Here is a 20384-nt window from a genome sequence, read left to right as displayed (position 1 = left end):
ATCCCCGACAGACCACAGACAAACGGGACAAGACTGACTTACACAGGGATTGATGGCAGGGAAGGACAGGCAGTCGATAGCGCAAGGTGCACCTTGGCTCAGGGACAGGATACAGCTCAGTCCAGTCCAGAGATGCGGGGCGGTGTCACAGCGCTCGGAGGTGGCGTCCTTCTCTGTCCAAGCTGAGGGCGCATCTGACGTCACCTCCCTCTTCCTGCGCATGCTCAGCAGGGAGTGACACGCCCTCGGCTCGTTGGCTCCGCCCCAGATGGAATCGGTCCGCCGCTTCTATTGGGTGCGGGGGGTTACCGGGCTCCGCCCTTGACGAGGAGCTGACAGCGAGCCCCTACGTGGTAACCCCGTCGAGCACATGCTCGATGGCGGCTCGTTGGAAAGGCTTGGTGCCCTTTCAACACCCCCTACCAACCAAGCCGGAGTGAGGACGCACACTCCCCGCGCCGCCGCCGCTGTTGTTGTTGTTGTTGTTGTACCATGAGGAAGAGATGCGGGGAGGTATTGGGAGGTGCTAAACTTCCTAACGGTGCCATACAATCACATTCTGGTGCAACGAAGAGTCAGAATTAATGGAAACGAGTCGTTAACTGACATAGACTAAGAATAACTAGCAAGATGTCCTATAGTTGTCTACGTGAGATGCGGTGGACCTGGATGCGACATTTAATGGGGGAAATAGGGGGAGGTCGGGTCTACAGAGTGTTGTTTACAGGAAATGGGACTAGGGAATGGGGGATTGGGGATAGTTGGGAAGTATGGAGGAAATAGGGGAATATTTACAAGCGGATATGGATGGATGCCAATCTCATATCCGTAACATTGCACCCTTCTCTACCTCGGGGCGTCCCGACCCGATAAATTTTTACCTACTTTAGTGTGGCACTCAGATGTAGTTCCCTCTACTATTAACTCAACCCTGAGTGCGACAGTTTTACAGATATTCACAAATGAGTAAATATGTCCCCCTGCGACGTTGCACCCTTCTCCTAACAGAAACACACCCACAGGATAACCGAATCGCGGAAAGAATCCTCAAACTAAACATACAGCCGGTAGGGAGCATCATTTATACAACACTACACTGATATTTACACTACGATCCAGGACCTGTTCTTTGAGGAACACATGCAGATGTTATGCAGAGAGAGAGCACGCATGCCAGCATCGATACACCAACCCACGAGTGCTCTGTGGCCCTACGGCCTTTAATAATGTGCAGAGCACCCCATCCAAGCACCAAAAGCACCACCCCATACACACAGTCAGCACCATCCGGTGCACCAATAAAGTGTTCATAGTCACCGGTGGTGTCGCAGCCGGCCGATGTTCTGCCGCTGGTCTTGCCTTCATGGAGCACTTGGCCTTCTGGCTTCCTTAGAAATAAAGAAAGGCGCCAACCGCGTCCATTTCTAAATTGTGGCCGTCAGGGGGGCCAACTATAAGTGGTTCACCTGTATGGCATAGGTGCCACGTTGACCCAGAGGTCCATCCACGGGTGGTGCTTGCCCGCAAAAGAACTGCGGTCCATTGTGGGCGGCCACAAAAATTGCGGTCCATATGGTGTATCGATCCAGGCAGCAAGCAGCGAAAGTACAGGCCCACAACTGCAGAGCCAGCACCTCTCTCTCCTCTCGCTCTGCCCCAAAGCCAGATCCTCGGAGGTGGGAGACAAAAGAAGACAAGTGAGTAAGGTGGTAAGGGCGCAAAAGTGCACGCAATACAAGGTAATGCACACTGGGGGCACATGGGAACCAGGTGAGACAGGTACGTTCCTACCGTATGCCCCCCCCCCCCACCAGGTAACCTACATTGCCCCTCCCTTACCCCTTACTGTATCCACAAAACACAACACTACCCATAAACATCTACTTTACACATCAACAAACGTCCCTACTGTCTTCCCCGTTCCTCCCATAAACCAAATTCGTCTTCTCTCCCTCCTAACCAATCAAATTTGCCATTTCCAACTCAACATCAAAATTTGCCATCTCCAACTCAACATCAAAATTTGCCATCACCAATTAATCATCAGTCCCTCCTAAGGAGGGAGAGATGGAATCACCCCAATGTCTCATCCACGTCGTGATGCGTCTCACAAATCCACACAGCAATTCTCCTTTCCTGCAACACAAAACAAAGGAACACAGGTGTGGAGTCATCATCTTCACCTCAGGTAAGTGGCTGCGTATGGTGCGACAGGTTCATCAATCCTAACTATTTCCTAAATGACTTTAACAACTTTACATTACCCGGGGTCTTTTCCTGCCAATCCATTGGCCAACTTACACTATGGGTTCTAAAAACCAATACCCATTGACCAAACTGTGGTGCCTCTCAATTTGGGGTCTCACTCCCCCAATTCATCTCCCGGTGCCCTCGCACAATTTCTGGGCTGTGACGTGTAGCTCTCCCAGCAGGTCTACCCACCTGCACACCTCCACCACTGTAGTTGCCACCCGAGTTTACCTGCTCCTCACCCTAACCTAACTAACTGGGGAAGGCCCTCTCGCACTCTCACCCCCTCAGTACCCTCTCTGGCACGGGCTGCCCGATCCACACCCGGGATCCTCAGGCACCCACTGACACTAATGGCTCCCAGAGCCCACCTGCGGCCTCACCTGGCCGACATCCTCACAGTGGTGGAGTGCCCAAACCAACTACACACACTAACAGGCTACACGCCCAGCCATTTCCACAACACTAATGCACCCATCCACAATACCATTCTGCAACCGCACCACAAATGCCAATATCCAACCACAATTTACCTATACCCTCTACCTAACACTTTAAACTACCCTCCCCGGGTACTCGTGAAAAGGGGTCCACTCTTCCCCCATCCACACCTTCGCACCATGCACACCACTCCGTACCACTTACTCCAACTCTCTCCACACCACTCATTCCAATACTCCATGTATTCCACACACCTGTACTTGCACACCTGTGCTCTCACACCTGGTGCCACCTGCACCCTTCTCTCCCCAAAGCGCATTCGCGCTGATCCACAACACTCACTACTCATACACTGCTCCACACACCTGTCCAGTTCTCACACAGCATCATCTCGTCTAACTACTCCCCTCTGAAACTTGCGCTTCCCAGTCGTCCCTTTAAACTATTGCGCTCCCACGTCATTATCATCCACGCTAATCTACCTGCGTCCCCACTACAGGTATCAGTCACTAACTAATCTTAACGTTACCTAATGTCATCTTCGCTAGATCCCTACACACAATATCCTAACCCACCCGGGCTAGTTTTCACTGCCATAAACCCCATAAACTATTGCGCATTTGCCCCATCTATGGGAAGGGTGGCAGGGATGCCACCCGTACCCACCGGGCCCATCGCTCATCAATCCCCCAGTCCTCTGGCACTAATAAGCCCCCCTTATTCAGAGGTACTGGGTCCCGCCTCGGCATCTAAAGCCGAGGCAATCCACGGGGGCGCCTGCTCGCCGGTGTAAGGCCTTCTAGTTTCCCGGGGTCTGGCAGGGGGGTGTCTGGGGTCGGCTAACCCGCTCCCCCCTGGGCGGAGTTAAGGACCTCAACCGCCGGGGATCATCCCGGCGCGTGGCTCGACAGTGCCGCGCCAGGTGACCCAGACGGTTGCAGGTATAGCACCTCACCTGATAAGGTGCTTGTCTCCGGAATTCCAAATTTTCCCCCCTGAAGGTCCGAATTGGATTACCCGCTCGTGGTCCACCGCGGGCCACCTCCGGGGCCACCTGCCATGGTCCAGGTCCCGCCAGGCGCTGGTCCACCAGCCTCCGGACCATGCCCGCCAGGTCAGGACCCACGTCGGGGGCGGGCCCCCTAAGGGGTCCGCCCTCCATCAGGGGTCCCACCTGGTGGACCGCCATTGCGTGACGCTCGCTCCCCCGGGCCAGGGGCCTCCCTGCTTCCCAACGGGCCGCAGCGTCAGCCGCCTGGCTCAGAGTCTGCGTGCGCCACATGGCGAGCTGTTGCCCGAGCTCAATATCCGGGAGGGCCTGGATAAAATGGTCCAGCGCCAGGCTTTCCCGGGAATCCGCTGCCATGCTAGCATGTGCGATCCCCACTGCGCGGCGAATGTCGTGGGCAAGTTCCCCGATGGCTTCCTGGGGCTTGCGTTTTCGCAGCGTGAGCTGAGCTTTAACAAGCTCGCTCTGCTGTTCAACGCTGAATCGATTAATTAGGGCGTCGCGGAGGGCTGGCAGGGTGAGAGCACCCGGTGGTAATGCCGTCAGCACCTCCGCCGCCGCGCCGCGCAATGCGGCCACCAGGTGTACTCCACCTTCGTCCTCACCCCAACCGTTGCCCTTACACACACAGTCAAACTGCGCCAGGTACGCGCGTAGATCACTCTTGCCGTCATACGGCGCGAGTGGGACCTTGTGGGACCACCTCGTATGCGAGTCGTTGCCCGCCTGCCGGACCCCGTGCGTCGCCCCTTGCGGGGTCAGCGCGGGGCCGAACCGTCCGGGCCCCCACAGTACATTACCCCCAAGGGGCTCTCGTGCCTCCCCTGTCCCTCTAAAAACTACCCCTGTTGGTGTCGATGCATGGGTCACACTTCCGCAACCCGCTACCCATTCCATACCACCACAACCTTGCTCACCCACACCTCGCACCTCTCCCATCACCGGACCCTCTCGCTCGCACCCTCGTTCCATACCCTCCGGACCAGCCATACACCTCACTCTTGGCCTCTCACGAACATCCGGGTCTATCTCGACCCCCAAGCTTATTAAATCACCTGGCGCATCATACGCACGACCATATTGGTCACCACTTACACCGGGTCCTCTTTCTCTTCGCTTCTCCTCCATCACCTGCGAATCCCTCATCCGGTTAATGAGCACATCATCACGATCCGAACACAGACTTTGGACCAATTCTTTTACTTCCTCCTTTATCTCTTTCTTATCCTCTCTCCGTCGCTTCTTAATTTCGCTCACCCCTTCTTCCACTTCTTCTAATTTCTGCTTCACCTCCTTCATCTCCTCGTGCGCCCCCTTAAGTTCTTCCTCTAACTCCACCTTATTTTTTTCTATGTGCTCCCGCACCTCCCGCTCTTTAACCTCCATCACCTCTACCACCTTGTTCATTTTCCTCGTCAGGTCCTCGTGTACCGTCTGACACTCTTTTTTAATTACCCCTACGTCCTTTTTCATCTCCTTCTGTGTCGATTTTAAACCCTCTATTACCGGTGTAAGTGGTTACCGGTGTAATTAAATTTATTCTTCTTTACCTGGTCCCCCAACTCCTTTTGTCCCACTGTCAGTTGTTCTACTCCCAGCGTCAACTCCTCTATACCACCTTGCAATTTTACAGTCCCCTTTCTCACCTCCTTCTCCATGCGCTCCTTACAGTGCCTCACCTCCTCGCGCACTCCTCCGACCTCCTCACTCACACCTCTTCTGATCTCCTCTCCCATCACTTGCATCTCCTGCCCAGATGCCACCCTCATCTGCTCCATTTCCTCCCTGTGAGCATCCAATTTAGTTTCTACCCCCATTCTGACCCCCTCTATCTGCTGCCCCATTTTTTAAACTTCCCTTTCCGCTTGGTCCCTCATGTCCCTCAATTTGCCTTCCATACTGTTTTCTAACCCCTCTAACCCCTTTTTCATCCCTTCCATTTGATTCTCTTGAGCGGCCATTCTGTTTTCTACCCCCGTTAACCCCTCCTGTATTTCCCCTAATCTATTGTCTAATCCCTCAAATTTGTTTCCTAATCCCTCTATTCTACTCCCTAACCATCCGATCTGGGCCCCCATGTCCTCCCTCAATTTCTCGCTATTGGACCCCATCCTTTGTTCTAACCGTTGGCTATTGGCCCCCATGTCCTCCCTCAATTTCTCGCTATTGGACCCCATGTCCTCCCTCAATTTCTCGCTATTCTGGGCCATAAGGGCCTTCATTTGTATTAAAAAAAGGTTCAAATCTACCAGCGGCGCTACTACGGGCGCGGTCGCCGTGGCCATGTGCGAGGCGCCATTTTGCGAACCTGCCACCCTCACTGCTTCGCTCTCCTCATGTCCCTCAATTTGGTCCTGGATCGACCCTGCCTCACTCTCCTCTACCGGAACCCAGCCGTCTTGATCTGCCATAGCGCGACTTTCAAAATTCGGGTTTTTATTTTAAAACAACACAAATTTCACCGTTAATAATTTCGAGCGCGTGAAGCGCGCTTCGGGTCCAATCTCACTTCCCGACACCAATTGTTACGGACACGGCTTAAGATGTTATGATGGGCCGAGCGGAATGGCCGCCGTGTTTGCACAGTTTACCCAATTCCACCCGACGTTGACCAAATCGCGCTATGCTAAATCAATGAAGGAAAGGACACAACGGCTGGGATAAATGAAACGACACAAGGGGTACAGTTCTCAAGACCTCCGGAGGAGGATATAATTAGTGGTGGAAAAGAAGGGTAGATTACAAGGTAATGAGGGAAAGACACAGAAAAGATGGGCACTTAGTCACAGTCTTATCTTATCCCCGACAGACCACAGACAAACGGGACAAGACTGACTTACACAGGGATTGATGGCAGGGAAGGACAGGCAGTCGATAGCGCAAGGTGCACCTTGGCTCAGGGACAGGATACAGCTCAGTCCAGTCCAGAGATGCGGGGCGGTGTCACAGCGCTCGGAGGTGGCGTCCTTCTCTGTCCAAGCTGAGGGCGCATCTGACGTCACCTCCCTCTTCCTGCGCATGCTCAGCGGGGAGTGACACGCCCTCGGCTCGTTGGCTCCGCCCCAGATGGAATCGGTCCGCCGCTTCTATTGGGTGCGGGGGGTTACCGGGCTCCGCCCTTGATGAGGAGCTGACAGCGAGCCCCTACGTGGTAACCCCGTCGAGCACATGCTCGATGGCGGCTCGTTGGAAAGGCTTGGTGCCCTTTCAACACCCCCTACCAACCAAGCCGGAGTGAGGACGCACACTCCCCGCGCCGCCGCCGCTGTTGTTGTTGTTGTTGTTGTTGTTGTACCATGAGGAAGAGCTGCGGGGAGGTATTGGGAGGTCCTAAACTTCCTAACGGTGCCATACAATCACATTCTGGTGCAACGAAGAGTCAGAATTAATGGAAACGAGTCCTTAACTGACATAGACTAAGAATAACTAGCAAGATGTCCTATAGTTGTCTACGTGAGATGCGGTGGACCTGGATGCGACATTTAATGGGGGAAATAGGGGGAGGTCGGGTCTACAGAGTGTTGTTTACAGGAAATGGGACTAGGGAATGGGGGATTGGGGATAGTTGGGAAGTATGGAGGAAATAGGTGAATATTTACAAGCGGATATGGATGGATGCCAATCTCATATCCGCAACAATATATATATATATATATATATATATATACATATATATATATATATATGTATATATACATATAGTGCGACATATGGCCCACCGTGTTGTTTGTGCAAATTTTGCACTAATAAGGGGATCAAACAGCTCTCCATTGTACACGTACATGTACAGAGCATCCAAATGTGCCTGGTCGTGAGAAGTTCTACAAACCTTACCATCTGTGGGTAGGCCTTTACTCTTGTGAGCCTGGGATGTTATGTGCATACTTACATGCATGGTGTGGTAAAGATAACGTTTTAGAAATGTTTTGTCCCAGAGAGTGAATTTTCCAGTAGAACGCACCATCATAAATGGGATAGTTTCATGAAACATTGAATTTTACGATTTGTAAGGAATTATGGGTGAAGAAGAGAAATCTGCAAGACAAGGTGGGCATAAGCCTGCTCAAATCTTTCTGAAATTGGAGCAAAGGGAGAAAATAAATTTTGTGATGACAGTAAAGGCTCAAATATTTATCACATGGAGTGCAATGAACTGTATCGCAAAAATAGAGACAACCAACCCTACAAATCCCAGACAGCCTTGCTCACAATCCATATTGCACTGATATAATCTGGCATAGGGCTGTGTTCATTCCTGAGCTTCCCAGACAACAACACCAGCCATTTGGACTTTCCTTAAGTTTTGCTTATCTGTCAAGACCTCCTCAACAATGGAAGGTTCTCTCTTTACTTTTTTTTTTTTTTAAACACGTGACCATTGTGCACTGCCCCTTTTCGGTGGTGGTCCTTGACAATGGCCTTTGAAGATCCATTGCCTCGTCTGTAACACCTTAGGTGAGTTAGACCACCGGTAACTGTAAATACAGCCTTGATATCACGTGACACATTCTACCGACACTATCAGAACGGTCTGCTGCTATAATTGGTCAGTCATAGATACCTAATTACAAGGAGGCATAAAATATTCCTCATCTTCATGTACAATTCAAGTTGCTTCACTGAACAATAATATTGTGAGGCCGACAAGGCACGATTGTTTGATTCGACTTTTGTTCGGGCAAGTATTGTTTAAATTTATCAAAACAAATAAACGATTATAGTTTCAACATGAAAGTTAATCCTCCCTTTTATTTACATTCAATTTTGAGGCTCATTTAGAACAAGATCCGGATACTAAAAAGGTACTTCTGGACAGTGGGGCAATGCGGCAACATTTAGACACAGCAATCAAGGGAATAGTGAACAGAAAAGTGGAGAGACTTGACTTTTATGTTATTTTATTACAAAAGTATAAAAGAAAGATTCCTTACAGTGAAAACAAAAGAAACAAAGTTACATTAAAATTTTACCATCGGGGAAACTAAAACCAGCAAAACGTTAAGCTACCATATTTTACCAGGGGAGAACCCACAGAAAACAAAACGTTAAGCTTCCAAAAAAAAAGCACAAATGATATTTAGTAATGACGAGAGAGAAAGCACCAAGCGGCCATCAGATATTTTACAAAAATCATCATTTACACACCACATTCTTTCAAAGAGTTCAAGTTGGCTGGAAAGCGAGTAACAGTGAAAATCAAGATTTATGCGGCTTTCGCAAAATGCTCTGAACATTGCTACAGGTACCGTAAAAATGGGGGGAATAGGGACAGCAAGGTGTATAGGGACACAAACTGAAAAAAAGTTCGGAAACTTTTTTCGCTGAAAATTGATAACCATACTGATTTGTTGATATTTGGGTTGAAAGTGTTCTCTTGTTTTTTTAAAAGGCAACTTATAGTGCATATTAACCCCATATATGGGTTAAATAGGAATAAATAGGATTTTTATGGTTGTCCCTATTCACCCCGTTTTACAGGTGAATAGGGACAGTCACTAATACAAAAAAATAATAATCAAGAAACAATCCTGAGTTTCCAACTTATTGCTGAATTGATAGTTCAGATGGATGCACATAATATGCACCCATAATATAAACCACGGTGCCAATGAAAAAAAATATGGGATAAAAAGTTTCTCCAAACTCCCTATTTCTTGATTATTATTTTTTTGTATTAGTGACTGATCCTATTTACACGTAAAACGGGGTGAATAGGGACAGCCATAAAAATCCTATTTATTCCTATTTAACCCATATATGGGGTTAATATGGACTATAAGTTGCTTTAAAAAAAAACAAGAGAACACTTTCAACCCAAATATCAACAAATCAGTCTGGTTATCAATTTTCAGCGAAAAAGGTTTCCGAACTTTTTTTCAGTTTTGTGTCCCTATTCACCTTGCTGTCCCTATTCCCCCCATTTTACGGTACCTGTACTGTACAAATCATTCTTTATCTTTGATTTCCTAGTTTTCTAAATCGCTAATTTTGCCTGGGAAATGAAAAAGTTTGCAAGAATTGTTGCTTGGATGTTAAAGGGGCCACTTGGACTAAAAATTAAAGGGACCACTTGGCTTCCCCTTCCGGGGCCTGAGCGAGGAGGCTTGCTTCAATCTCTCATGCATCGAAGTTTGAGTATTTTCCCATTCGTGTCTTTGTCAAATTTCCACTGGTTATTTTATTGCGTCTGTGTTAGTGTGTTTCTAGTTAGTTTTGGTTTTGCAATTATTGCAAACTTGTGTGTAATCAGTCGTTTTTTGTTCGCACCTCGTGCTAGGCCTGGTCTCTCTAGGGTCCCTCCCCCCGTCGGTATTTTGTGAAGATAAGTTCTTTCCTTCGCTGTATTTGCTTGTTTCTTTGATTTTGTTTTCTCCCCCTACCTCCCACGACCATTTCAGCCCTGGCCGAGGTATGCGCTCTACCTAGTGCAGTTCTCGTTATTCATCTAAAACGTTATCACAGTCGCAGACACAGTAGAAAGAAGACACTTATTATGGAAGGGATGTTGTAATCTTAACAAACACCTTCAGGGTCTAAGTCCGTCATTGTTTGGTGGAATTTGAGCAAAAATATATTTAAATCTGAAAGCGACCGAGGTACATAGTGAGGGTAAACTTGGGCTGTTTTGATTGGTTACATTGAGGTTCAACTTCAAACGTGCCTACTTTGTTAGCAATGAGACAAAACTGAGTGATGTGGACCACTTAGGGGAGAACAAAAGGTGTGATCAGAGATGTTATAACAATAGAAAACTATATAGGATGGGAATAAAAGAGGCTGAATTGTGTAGAGACAGAGACAGAGAGAGAGAGAGAGACAGAGAGAGAGAGACAGACAGAAAGAGAGACAGACAGAAACAGAGACAGAGAGAGACAGACAGACAGAGAGAGAGACAGAGAGAGAGAGACAGAGACAGAGACACAGAGAGAGAGACAGACAGAAAGAGAGACAGACAGAAACAGAGACAGAGAGAGACAGACAGAAACAGAGACAGAGAGAGACAGAGAGAGAGAGAGACAGAGACAGAGACACAGAGAGAGCGAGACCAGCTGTACGTGGGCTTCATTGAAGGAATTACAATGAAATTCCAGTTTTTATTTCCTGAGAGTTTCCTTCTGTGTATCCATATTGTGAACCTCATCCTCTACCCCTCATTCCTCCCTATATCCATTATTTGTCCAAGACTCCCTCTATTTTGTCCTTAAACCTTGCTGTTGGTGTTTCTCCCCACTCTCTCTGGTGAAGTTCCTTTTGACTTTGAATACCAAAAAAAAGCAAGAAAAAAAAAGCATTGACTCATGTAAAACTAGAACGGCACTCAGTAGAGAGCCTTATTAACCTCCGCCTGGTGAACAGTTTACGTTTTGTATCTCAGAGTAGACCAGAATATCACAATACAGAATTTATATAATGTCGAAACATTCTTCACCAAAATTGAATCGATTCTTCCTTGTCACACACACAACCTGTCCAACAAGTTTCGTCCAAATCCATCCATAACTTTTTGAGATATCCCACAATGTATAGTTTTTGTCCCTATCTTCCAATGGTGAAGAATCACTTAAAAAATTATAGTAGCCGGATCCGAATCCGGATCTTCACCAAAATATAATCATGTCGTCCTTGTCACATACTCTACATCTCTGCCAAATTTCGTCCGAATCCGTCCACAACGTTTTGAGATATCTTGTTCACAAACGGACAGACAGACAGACAAATAAACAGACAGACAGGGGTGAAAACATAACCTCCATCCACCTTTGGTGACGTAGATAAAAAGATGATTGCCATTCGTTCAGCTGTTGTTAATAGTCGAGAGACACAGAAGACATCAGTAGAACACTCCGCACTCCCTGATTCCGCAAGCAGCAGCAGCATGAACAGTCAGATTCCTCGTGACGGGTTTAGGTAAAGATCCACTCTTCATATTTTATGAATCACAGCTCATTGATGAACGCCAAATGCCGACCGTTATCAACATAACCTGATATATTAGTTGTTATGTACGCAATGATCTTCTACTTTGATAGTTCATCCTTTGCAAGGTTATTTTTTAGATGATTTTAATGGCGAGAGGCATACGTGTTAGTCCGTAATGAAGTGCTCTTTCAGTTGGGTCACCTTTTAAATTTGGCAAACCTGTCTGAACCACCTTTTCCTTCTGCTCCTCACTAAATGGTTGCACCCACAACTGTCTCCATTGGCAACTGCTATTCGAATTGCTGAAACAATCCAATGACTTATTTCTTGGATTCCTCTCCCGTTCCTACTTTGGCCTTGGTGGAGCATACACACACTGGAATGCTGCGCTTAGGTCTTAGATGCTGATGGATTTTTTTTAGCTCACCACTAAAGGTCGACGGAGGTCATGTTTTCAACCCTGTTTGTCTGTCTGCCTATCTGTGAGCAGGAGATCTCAAAAAGTTATGGACGGATTCGGAAGAAACTTGGTGGGCAAGTTGAGTGTGTGACGAGGACGAATTGATTCAATTCTGCTGAGTTGAGAGATTGGGTCAAAAACTATATTTAGCAGGATATTTCAAAAAGTTGTGGATGGATAATGACAAAACTTGGTGGATGAGTTGGCTAGGTGCCAATAACAAGCTGATTATATATTTAGTTCAGGTCCGAGTCCATATCCGGCCTATCAGTGGGATACAAAGCGTAAACTGTTCAACCTGGCGGAGGAGATCCGCTCTACCGAGTGCTGTTCTAGTTTTCTTTTCGTTACCCTTCCTTATTTCAAGTCTTCTTCTTTCGTATGCAGCACAAGGCTGTGGAGTAGCATCATTGGCTAAGAGTGCAGCTAGGCCACTGATGCAGGTTCGAGCAGGAATTTGTAATTTGTACATGGTTTCAGCAATAGCTCGCCCATTCTCCACGAAAGCCACCATAGGATCTATAACGTCCACCAACCAATTCCGGCAGTTGGGATGCCCTTTTAATACACATCCAAGGGATGGTACACACATTGAGAAATCACACTGCCTGTGCAACACCAGGATGACAGCTTATAGCTGAGTCGGGATTCAAACCCAGGCTAGACAGCTTAGAGGTGAGTGTGCGTACCTCTAGCGTCTAGGCCATCCTGCCAGCCTCTTATTTCAAGTAAAACAACTGCATTATGCTACTCCTAATGATTTTTGGGCTGTCTGCGTTGAGATGTCACATCACATGATCAATGTAATCTATCTCCTTAATTGAGTCACATACCAAATTCAATTGGGCAGACAGGGCGAAAGAGGCTATCTGTTTATTACATATGCAAATATGATGCAATTGTTGCCCCCCAATTTTGTATTTGTTCCATATAAGGCCCTTCATATGAAAGATCTGCTACTGTTTTCTTGCCTAAAGAGGCTTTTTTTTCTCTCCTGTGGACGCTTTTTTTGCAAATGTGCTGTTATTAAATTTAACTCTGGATGTGGCACCATCTCAAGGATACGTCACAACCCTTGGGGTCCTAACGAGCCACTCACTATGATCCTCGCAAGTATATGGCCTTATGCAATGGTGCTCTCCATGCCAAGAAGGCTGCTTGCTGTGCACAGCTTTACCGACAGTTTTACCCAAAACATCACCCGCTCAACTTGGCCGCTTGGGAGGGGGCATTGCCAGCCAACAGCATCCTTCTGATGACTTGAGCAGCAATTGCTGCAGTCAATGGTCCTCCACCTCTGTTTCTCTCTGGCTCAGTTTCTTTTGTTCCACATGCCAACTGCTATTCTCTCCAGCATCTGCTCTCTCCATGCTATGACATGGCCTTTTATAGGCAGCTTATGGCCTCAGCCTGACCTTACCAGTTATATAGCCATTTTTGCCAGTTCATCAGGAACTTGCCCAGTGCATGCCCTCCTTTGGATTGGGGACCAAGTGTGTCAGTCCACCCACCGCACTGGGACATTGCAAGGTTCCGACGCACCCATGCTTTCCAATTTGCACGTATATTGGATTTTCTAATCAATTCCATGGCATCTTGCTGGAGACAGTATCTCAACAGATGCTTCTGAACAACGGGTTACATCATTCGTGTTATCAATAAGTCCCTACACCCAAGGTCCTATGTAGTTATTACATAAAGGAAATGAGCGCAGGACGCAAACTTAATGAAATTCTCCTCTTCCTGGTCTTGGATAATTTACTTGGGTCACTGAGGCAATTGCAAATTCATTTCCACTGGAATATGTGCCCAAACCCCACCAAGTGCCAAGAATGTAAGGAACTGTTAATCAATGGCTCTACAGGTACAATCATAAACGCATCACACTCCATAATGCCCATATACCCTCTAGCTCATAAACAGAGCTTTCTTAAATGGCATTCCCAATGCTTAATTTACTGTCAAGGCTGAAAGAGCGTTTGTCACGACCGCAGATGCTGGTGACCAGCTTTTGTAATACCTAGCCATTATTGTCACAAATTATTTACTGTTTAGAAAGATCCTGGCTGACAGGATGGCCTAGCGGTAAGCACATTCGCCTCTAAGCCGTCTAGCCTAGCTGAGTTTGAATCCCGACCCAGCTGTAAAACCGTCATCCCGGTGTTTCACTTTCAACCGGGTGTCCCGTCTGCTGGCATTAGGTAGTGGAAGTTGAAGATCTCATATGGTATCTTTCGTGAGGAGTAGGAGAACTGTTGTCGGCACCCTGAACAAATTACAAATTCCTGCCATAACTGCTACTGGGAAAACATGGCAAACCGCTCGGCATGGCCCTGGCCAAAAAACCGCTTCGGCAGAACCAATCAACGTTCTGTATCAGAGAATGGTCCTGTACATCGGATTGGATCAGAGAAAGACCACCAGGGTGCAAGAGACGTCTGATTCCTTTCGGACACCGAATCGTTTTAGAAATTGTGAGCTGTTTTTGTAAGGGGCAATGAGGGGTTTCATGAACGTTCTCTCTTTGAGGATATAAATGTGAAGCAGAGAAGTGGAGAGGGGAGAACAGGAAGTCAAGACTTAATTGCTTCTCCCTGCAAAGGTAGTGACAGCAGAAACAGCAGATCGGTTTAAAGTTGAGTTAGATTGGTATCTATGAGTAGTTGGGATAGGAGGCCGCGGGTACTTATAGCTATTGGCAGGTCTGCGCAGGCCTGATGGGCCGAATGGCCTCCTCCTGTGTTAAAGTTCCTTGTAATTCATTGTCTGCTGTGCTGTGTGCACCGTTTGTGTTTTACATTTAAATAAACTCAAGTTTGGACGAACGGGTGAATTGAACCTTGGGGTCTTGTAACACATCAATACAAGCACTAATGGTCACTGTAACAACGGTCATTCACCAAACAGGATGCAACAGCTGGTCTAAGTAAAGGAATCCGATTTTGTTCCCACTCACACACTCATACTGCACAATGAAAACCACATCTACCCTTCAAATGAACGATAGCAGCGAGCAAACTGAACATTAAGTTCGAAACTTAAACAATCCCTTTGGAAAGGAAACAGTATTAAACATGCAAAGATCAAATCATGACCCCAACCAATAAGAATGTAAATTCCACCACAAGCAAAACTCATTAGATACAACAATTCATTAGAGGTCTGGAAAAAAAGGCAACTATGCAACTTCCTGGTAGCGTAAAATATCCTGGAGGCTTGGCAGTGATGTTGGGTGGAGTCCTCAGATGGGAGGTGATACTGGCCTCAGCCTGACATCCGAGTGTTCCAAAAAGACCCGGAACACCTTTGGTTGTTAATATATTTAAAACCACAAATGAAACAACGATACCATTTGGTTTATATGAAACAGAAACTCAAAGTTTTGTGAACACCATCGATACACTTCAATGTGAGCTCCGTTTGTCGCACCTAGGATATCAATAGTCAGGTTCACTATGTTTTTTCGTTCAAAATTTTGGAGATTAGCAAAATTATACATTTTTGGAATATTCAGAGCATGAGGAATCCAAAAATTCATGTTTGCATTTGCGTAGAAACCTTTGCGAAAATGACACTCAGGACAGTGATGAAGATCTGTAAAAGCATATTCCTGAACGGTATAGACCTCGTAGATCCTGTGTATAGGACTTGTAGTTCAATCTGATACTAACAAGGCTGCTTTCTTGCTTTATAAACCCATACCTATAACTCCAAAGGACTTGCAATATCATGTATTATGTAATACAGTTATATCACAAATATAAAGACAATGGTTTTCAATTACCTTTGTTTGTTGCTTTTCTATAATCCTGAGCACTATTTTGAGGCCTTTATTGGATTCCTTGACCCAGAAAACATAGGATTAGCATATTTAATTAAGTTTCTAGGTTGACTAGAAGCCGAGATCGCGCAAAATATGTATTTTATGGCGGCCATTTTGAAAATCCAAAATGGCGGCCATGCAGGTGTCTGTGCAAATGCCAACATTGATTTTCAGATTCTCCATGGTCTGAAGATTCCAAAAATGTACAGGTTTGCTAATCCCAGAATTTTGAAAGAAATTAAATTTGTTAACATAGTGAACCTGACTATCTTCATCACTGTCCTGAGTGTCAATTTCGCAAAGGTGTCTCCGCAAATGTAAACATTAATTTTTGGATTCCTCATGCTCTGAGTATTCCAGAAATGTATAGTTTTGCTAATCTACCAAAATTTTGAACGAAATTATATTTGTTAACAAAGTGAACCTGACTATCTTCATCACTGTCCTGAGGGTCATTTTCGCAAAGGTGTCTCCGCAAATGTAAACATTGATTTTTGGATTCCTCATGCTCTGAGTATTCCAGAAATGTATAGTTTTGCTAATCTACCAAAATTTTGAACGAAATTATATTTGTTAACATAGTGAACCTGACTACAAGGCGGTACACGAGTTCTTGCCATATACATACGAGTGGGGTATGCTTACACGTTCTAAGCAATAATGAACCGTGTTTTGTACATAAGTACATAATAAGTAGAAGCTTTATGATTATGGGTAAGCATCACTGACCTCCTGCTAGATATTGATTGAGGTTTTTAGCCCCCTGTTGGACTTAGTCCAAAACAGGGTCTTATGGATTGGGTCTCGTCTGTCCGTCCGTCAGTGTGTGTATGCGTCCGCAACCATATCTCGGAGATGTACAGACCGATTGTTCCTACTTGGCACAAAGACAATACATGATGGTATACATATGCACATCATCAAATATGGTCGGCTGGCGACCATTTTAGGTGTAAAAAACCTGATGGTGAACACTTCCTCAACAATTTCTCAGACATGCATTTATTGATCTTGTTCAAACTTGGAACGCAGATAATGAATGACGGCGTACATATGCATGTCATTTTCTTTCGAGATCAGATCCACGATGGCCGACTGGCAGCCATTTTGTTACCTAAATGTGTCCCCAACCATTTCTTGAACATGCATGGACCGATTTTGTTCAAACTTGGCACAAGCACAGCACATAACGGCATACACGTGCACCTCACTTTGTTTTGCGATCTGATCAAAGATGGCCGACTGGGAGACCGGCGGCCATTTTAGTTGTAAAAAAACCCGATATTGACCACGTCCTCAACCATTTCCTGGACATGCATTTACCGATCTTGTTCAAACTTTGCATACAATTCGCAATTATATTATATTAGAGAATGTAAATGTATGATGTCATCGGTCATGTGGTCTGGCAGCCATATTAGATCAAAGAAAAAAACTCTTATTAAAAAAACTGAAGGGTTGGCTCGCACCAAGTTGACTACGCGGGGTAAGTATTCCATGAATACCTTGTAGTATTTTAAATGTGTTGGCCTTCAGGCAAGAATCCCATTAGCCCAATGTATTCATCTTGTGCAGTAATAACATTGAGATGTTTAGTGCCATGAGTAGAATACAAGTACAATACAGCAGTATACTTAAAAGTACAGTAGTTATACAACAAGAACTCAAGACCTTAAGATCTCAAGTCGGCCATCTTGAACATTAAGCCAACACTTTAATTCCAAAGGAGCTGATACGCACAATATATTTGAATGGTACTTTTAAAAATCGTTTTGCATTTCCCAAACCATTTACTGACCTCGATAAATGGTTGAATGTACAAACGTTCAAAAGTTGTACGTAGCGTGATTTGTAGTTCAGTGAGTTCCATGAGCCTCGACCACCCACTGTTTTGAGAAACAAGATTTCATGAAAGTCTCCTGGCCTGACATCACTTTAATATGAACTCAAAAGTTTAACACCAACCCGATTGAAATTGCAGATGATTACTTTCCATGAAGTTTCACGAATCAAAGACTTCCCTTTACTCTTTGCAGTTTACTGAAAAGCTGGGGCTACTCATTGCATGATCATCTGCATTATTTTTGCAGTGTGATGTCTCAATTTATTTGGTTCTGCGCTCACTAGCAAATGATTCCTCTTTTCGGGAGCATCACACCATCCACGTGAGAACATTCTTTCATATTTCTTGGCTGTCAGCCATCCTAGCCAATCAGGGATAAGAGCATCCCTCATTTCATTTAAGAGCATCATGTTACCTCTTACCAAGGTGATGGCAAGTGGTAAAGCATGTGGTGAGGTGGAAAGAACTGGGAAGTGGCCGTGTGCTGTGTGCAGGAAGGGTGTCGGATTGAACTCCATTCAATGTACAATGTGCGCTGAGTGGGTTCATCAAAAATGTAGTGGTCTGAGAGGGTCATTTACCAGTGTGGCAGCTACATTCAAATGTAAGGTGTGCACAGAGGGAGCTGCAGATGGAGGAAATGTTGAGTTGGATCTTGGAGATGGCGTGAAGCTGGAAGGTGTGAAAACATTTTGCTACCTCGGAGACATGCTGAATGGAGAAGGTGGATCAGACTCGGCAACGGTTGCTCGAGTGAGATGTGCATGGAAGAAGTTTCGGGAACTGAGTGGCGTGCTGATGAGGAGGAGAGTGTCGCTGAAGCTGAAGGGAAAGGTGTATGCTGCATGTGTGAGAAGTGTTATGATTTATGGGAGCGAGACATGGGTAATGAACGTAGAGCAGCAACGAAGGCTGGAAATGGTGGAATGCGAATGGTTCGATGGATGTGCGGAGTATCGTTGAGAGAGAGGAAGACAAATGATGAATTGCGAAAGATGATGGGAATAGAGCCTGTGATTGATGCTGTGCAGAGGAACAGGCTGAGATGGTTTGGTCATGTGTTGAGGAAGGATGAAAGTGACTGGTTGAGAAGAGTGATGGAAATTGATGTAGAAGGAAGTAGAGGACGGGGAAGACCGAGAAAGACTTGGCTAAAGATGGTGGAAGAAGAAATGCGGGCAAGGGGGTTAACAAGGAGAGATGCAGAAAATAGGGCAAAATGGAGAAGATTGTCATGGGGACCGCAAGGCTAACCCCCGCTCTAGCAGGGAAAATGGCCTTAAAATGCATGTTGTATGTTACCTCTTACACGAGCCTTGATCTTGTATCCCCCCAAAAAATAAAAAATCCCAATCGTATTTCCTGGAACTCCAACTCTAAGTGATGCAGTTTGATTTTTTAAAAAGAAGAAACATTTTCCTAAATACTTATTCTGTGATTATATGGAATCTAATTTTATTTTAATAGACCCAAAAACGACATTTTGTGTGATTCGTAATTATGCACAGGTGTGTGCATGTGTACACAATATTGTGTGTTTGTTTTGGAAAATGTATTTGTGTTTCTTTAGGTGTATTTGTATATATTGTGTATGCGTCGTCATATGGTAAAGTAAAAGTAATTTTTTTGCAGATCACTGGAGACGATGGTACCAGACTCGGTGCCATTGTGGATAGAACATCGGCTCTCGAGTCTGGAGGTCGTCGGTTCAATTCCTTCTCCGGCCGAGCCATAGCAAAGACTTAAAAGATGGAACATGCTGCTTCCTCTTGATGCTCAGCATTTACAAGAAAGACTAAAGACTATCGCCGTGGGCTGGCATCCCATAAGTGGGAGTGGAGGGCATTGGGGAGAGGGAAGAAGAGAGGGAGATTTCTTAAGAAATGCCCCGATGGTTGTGGAGAGTAAAGTGACGTCATAAGGATGGCTTTGCGGTACCTAGCCTACTCCGGGAAGTTACGTCACCTTGTCCCCCCAATGTCACCGTCTGTGTTTGTCTGAAGTCAAAGCCATGTGTTGTCCGGCGTCTCCGTCTGCATGTGTGTGCTTGATTTGCGTAACAGCACCTCCATGAGCCTGAGACCCTGTAAATAAGAAAACAGTCTCACTCAACTTCTCAAGGTTCACTGCGATCAAGAAGTGCAAGAGCAAAGAAAATCTGGACCGAGCTTCATTGTTGTCCAGTGGTTGCAGAAACTCTGAACAAAAAATAACTGCAATCAAATGGGAATTTTACCTTCAAATAAATGCTTTGATTTGATCAGAAGAAGGTATGAGTTTTTTCTTGTTTTTTTTTTCGTGTAAAGCTCATAGAATGGGAAAAGCTTTATAATAAAGGTTTCGAGGCAAAGAAAGAAATCATCACAGAATAACATTTGACCCTTAGGTCACAGTGTCATGAAATGTGTGGCTCCCTCTCACCTATCCCATGGGAATGTGACCACATGTGTCCCCCTCCACCACCGAGGCCTACACCTCATTTGTTAAAAAAAAAATACTTGTGTTTATTTGCAATCAGTTTCTGTGACTATAGATTGGCAAACTGTATCCAATTCGGTAAAAATGGCAAAGATACACCCATTTTGAGAATGAACAATAGCAGGTAAAATAATAAAAGTCAAATCAGTCGTATAATAAG

General features: G+C 45.7%; 1 long non-coding RNA gene across 1 annotated transcript in view; it reads left to right on the top strand.

Moving 5' to 3' along the window:
• The window catches only part of LOC137434184 (uncharacterized), an 85183-nt gene extending 65173 nt beyond the window's left edge, over positions 1-20010 (top strand). Inside the window, exon 3 of the long non-coding RNA XR_010985809.2 lies at positions 19379-20010. This is a non-coding gene — a long non-coding RNA (uncharacterized LOC137434184). The remainder of the gene's footprint in view (positions 1-19378) is intronic.
• The last annotated feature ends 374 nt before the right edge of the window (positions 20011-20384 follow it).

The sequence above is a fragment of the Myxine glutinosa genome, chromosome 10 (assembly GCF_964187855.1).
Source record: "Myxine glutinosa chromosome 10, kmMyxGlut1.1, whole genome shotgun sequence".
NCBI classification, from domain to species: domain Eukaryota; kingdom Metazoa; phylum Chordata; class Myxini; order Myxiniformes; family Myxinidae; genus Myxine; species Myxine glutinosa.
The sequence above is the reverse complement of the archived record's forward strand: the minus strand, read 5'-3'. Positions and strand labels throughout refer to the sequence as shown.